Below are 4,648 nucleotides of genomic sequence, written 5' to 3'. Positions count from 1 at the left end.
TAAATGAATTCTTTCTCTTCAATTAATACAACTAATATAACCATAATAAAGACAAAACAGCAAAACTAATCCTTTATGTTTGAACATTTTTTCAATGGACGTCCTTTCACAAAAGAAATGCCATAAAACATACTTTATGTTTCAAATCCTTTGCACGTTACGTCCTTTGGCACTAACCCAGTTAAATTTTTTTGTTAAATCCGGTCATGTGCCTTGCACATGAGGGTAGGTTTGTAATTTTATAAATAAGTTAATAATAAAAACTAATAAATTAAAAACATATAAAACACTCACCCACTCTCTCACTCTCTCTCTCTCTCTCTCAACCTCCATCTCCATCTCCATCTCTAACCAAATAACCACCACCACCACCTGCCGTGACCACCCACCCCAAACCCCCTCTCCTCACCGACACCGTCGTCACCACCACCACTACGGCTGTCACCCCAAACCCCCTTTCCTCCATCTGCATTTCCAACCAAATAACCATCACCACAACCTGTCATGACTGACGGGCGACCCGTAGGAAAGCAACTAAGGGATTTCAAAGATATAAATATGCTTACGGGATTAAGTTAATTCCGTGGAATTTGTTGACTACGGTTGCTTGTGTGTTTGCAGGTTTGAGTAACTAGAGAGCGACGTTACGAGAACAAGGGCGAAAACGGTGAAGAAAACGAAGCTGGAACGAGAGAGATATGAAGAAAACAAGAAGCGGAAGTGAGCTCCACCGTGGCCCACGGTCCACCTGAAGCAAATGTTCCAGAGTTCACCGTACCCTGGAGGAGAAAGGAAACCGTGGGGCGGACCATGGCCCACGGTCAGGCGTGGCTGGATCTATAACAGTGATCGACCGTGGACCACGGTTCACACCGTGGCCCACGGTCCGGGGCAGAGACCCATTTGCATGTCTTTGTATAGGCCGATTTTGAGTGTCTTTTGGACTACTCTTTCATCTTGGACGGCCTAGAAGCGAGTTTGGAAGAAAAAACAATATTTTGGGTGTTTGTATCATTTGGTTTATGTTTGGGATTGCTAGTAACAAGATACTTGATTCAAGAATGACCTCCCGAGCCATGCGTGGCTAGGTTCTACAGTATTTCTCTCAGGATGTAAAGTTATTTGCAAAACACTTTTGTTTATTGTTCTTGAATTTGGATTGATTATCTAAATGTCAATGTTAGTATAATCATGTGTTTGTGTGATTGTTTGTAGCTTGTCCATATTGTTTATATCTAGTTTTAAGCCATATGTTCTTGGTGTTGTTGACAATCGAGATTTAGTGGAAGGAATTAGGAATAATAGTATTGATTGATTGTTAAGTGACAACCTCGCTTTCTAGGATTCCGAGTACTTAGTTCTTGATTAATCACAAACAATTGCATGTACACAAAACTGAGATATTACGGTTTATGCATTGAATGTTAACAAGAGTGTTGAGCAATAACCCGAACCCCGAGAGGAATGCTTGCTTATTTATTCGCTTACAACTTTCGTTTAGTTTAATTTAGTTTTTAATGTCAAATCAAAAGCCAACTTGGAAATTACTTTGTGTCATTTACATATATATTAATTTAATCGTTAAGCTACTTATTAACACATTTTTCACAAACTCCTCGTGTTCGATACCCACTTACCGCTATCTATTTAGTAGTATTTGGTTTAAGTTTGAGTGAGTCTTTGACCTGACGTCAAATTTTGGCGCCGTTGCCGGGGAGTAGTGCACAACGTGTGTTACTTTTGTAGTTTTGTTTAATTGTTATTGTCAGTTTTACGCGGGTTGTGTCAGTGTGCAGGTATCTACATGTATATGCATAAACGAAACTCTCGGTCTTCATCACCGTTAGTTTTTGATCTAAAAATCGTAAGATCTACTCGTTAGAATCGGATTCTTCAAAGGGAGAATAAGATTACCAGGACACCAAGCACGCACAGTCAAACAACTGACACGACAAACATGGCTTTGGGTCAATCAGTACTACCTATACCACCACCATCAATCCGGAAAATCATCCTCCCAATGAAACCGTTACCACTATAAGTCTTACGAGTGAGCCTACCTCAACCGTGTTTAGCTTTCAACCACCATCTAACCTTCCGCCTTTAACTAATTTCATGCCCACTCAAGGACAATCATCGAACTCACAACAACAATCACCTTTCCAATCTCAACAAAACCCACCTTATAGTCAACCATACACATTACCACAAGACCCACCCATATTCCATATCTTACCGGGTCTTAGGTCGGGCCCGCAGTCATTTGGTGGACCACGTTATGGCGATAGTAGCAAAGGTATGAAGAGTATGAAGAGGGATATTCGAGTGGGGACGATGGAAATCAAGTAAGGATGCAAGGTCAATTTGGGTATGTTCCGCAACAACAAATGCAACAATGGGGCGGGCCACATGTCATTCAAGCACCATTGCAACAACCACAACCATTGCAACACGTTCCTCCACAACCGCATTATCAACAACCTCAACAACCAATACCTCAACCTCAATTCCAACAACATCCACCGCCAAGGCCCGTGTATAGGTAAATGGGTCAACCGAGAGTACCAATGGGGTTACCGAGAAGGCATGTGAGAGAGATGGCGAGGGGAATCGAAGCTCACTTTTGACCGATCATTACAACAACCCATCTCCGGTGTTTATTCCTCAAAATCAAATGGAAGAACGTTTGAGGTTAGAACCAACGCACTCTAAAGTTTACCAAATGTGACATTTGAGCCAAAACAAGGTACACATCAGTACGTATTTACCGATTAAGCAAATAAACGCCTTTTGCGTAACAAATGAACGATTAACCGAACGGGTCGGGTTATGACCCAAATATCTCGGGGGGGCCATCTATAAGTGATATACGATCTATACAAGCTAAAATATTAGAAATATGGTCTTAGTTTGATAGCAAACAAGTTAAACGAGAATATGCTCGTTTAACTACCCGCTATAGATTTAAACGCGAAAGATAGTTACAAACCAAGCATTGTATCATCCGTTAAGCCGAAAAAGACTTACCAAACACTTACTGGAAATGTTTTAAGCGATCCGTGAAAATATTTTTGATTTTTACAAACATATAGTATGTTTTTATAATTTTACACAAAACTAGCCGAAAAACACTCGTTTTCACGCTGTTTAACGCACCCGAAAAGTTTTTCACTCCAAAAACCAAACCCGAACTAAATTTGGACTGGGCTTTTCATATTTGGGCTTGAGAAACCAGATTATTGGGCCAAAACAGCCCAAAGGGGGGGCCCATGGGGTTCCGATCGGACCAGCCCACCCCACCCCCCATTTTTTTTATAAAACTTATTCCACAAGCTTGTTTATTCATTTTGGTTTATAAAAGTTGAGGTCCAAGCAGCTGCAAGCTGATTTTCCAGAAATCCTTCAAACCCTAAGGTAAGGAGCTTAAATAAGTAGCTTTTGTACTTGTTTAACCTTGATATATACCATAAAAACATGTCCTGATTACTAAAAATCATTCCTAACCATGTAAAAATCCCAAAAATGGTCCATAAACATGTTTTGATCATACACATGGTAAAGAACCTGTTTTGATAGTTTTTTTGGCCATAAACACGGATTAAAGGGTTGAAACGGCGTTTTTACAGTTCAAAAGTTCGTTTTTGTGCACTTGCCGAAACCCTAAGTTAAGGGTTGTTATGTTGATGAAAAATTACTTGGTTTGTGATATAGGACTTGTATCTAGCTTGCATAGAAGCAAAAGAACCTGAAAATTGATTAGAAAGTCGGAAACGAGCCAAACCCGCTAAGGTAATGCCGAAACACTCGCTTACGGGCTGTTTAGGTTAAGGTTGTGATGTACATATTATTAGGCCTTGAAATTTTTAAGGGACATCAGGGACCACGTCAATGAGTCACTGTTCAAATTTGGTAATTTTTCGACCATCCGAGAATATTTGGCGAATTTATTACCGAATTCGGACGTTTATTTGGGAAAAATAGCTAAAATACTTCAACAATTATGAAATTTTTCTGAGAACTCAGATTTGATGTATTTTGATGACATATGAATTTTGGGATCATTTGGAGAAGTTTAAAGGTGTTTTGCTTATATGCGTTCGTGTGAATTTTTATAGCCGAATTTGGGCCGAAAAGAATATTGCACGAGCTTTTTACATTCTGGAATTGATACAGGTTGATTTGGAACATGATTTCAGCATTCAAGAATTTTTGTGGAATTTTTGGAAATTTTTTGGGGTAAACGGACGATTTTCAGGCGAAATATAGCTGATAAAATGAATTTTTTTAAATTAATAAATCAGTAAATAATTCCAAAAATATTTTTATAAAAATCTACATATTTTAATTGATAAGTGGCTAAATTTTCATAATTTAATGATTAACGGTTAATTAAGTATGCTAATTTAAAGATTAAACAAATTCTATTTTTATAAAGACCGGCAAGTTCGCGACTAACGAACCTGCGGGAATATCAAAACACCAAGAGTGATCAAAAATCATATTTTTGGACTAATTAAGTAAAAACGAACTTTTCTATGAAAAACCTGGACAATCCGGATGAATTGTGCGTGTTTCTTCTTAAATCAAACTGAATAAACGGAAACGGGCCCCGTGGCTAATCCGGGACCCCAGTATGTGATCTTTCTTT

Source organism: Bidens hawaiensis, unplaced genomic scaffold, assembly GCF_021521415.1.
Source record: "Bidens hawaiensis isolate Kalapana, Puna unplaced genomic scaffold, B.hawaiensis_p1.1 tig00000284_1, whole genome shotgun sequence".
Lineage (NCBI taxonomy): Eukaryota > Viridiplantae > Streptophyta > Magnoliopsida > Asterales > Asteraceae > Bidens > Bidens hawaiensis.
This window is presented reverse-complemented; position numbering follows the sequence as displayed.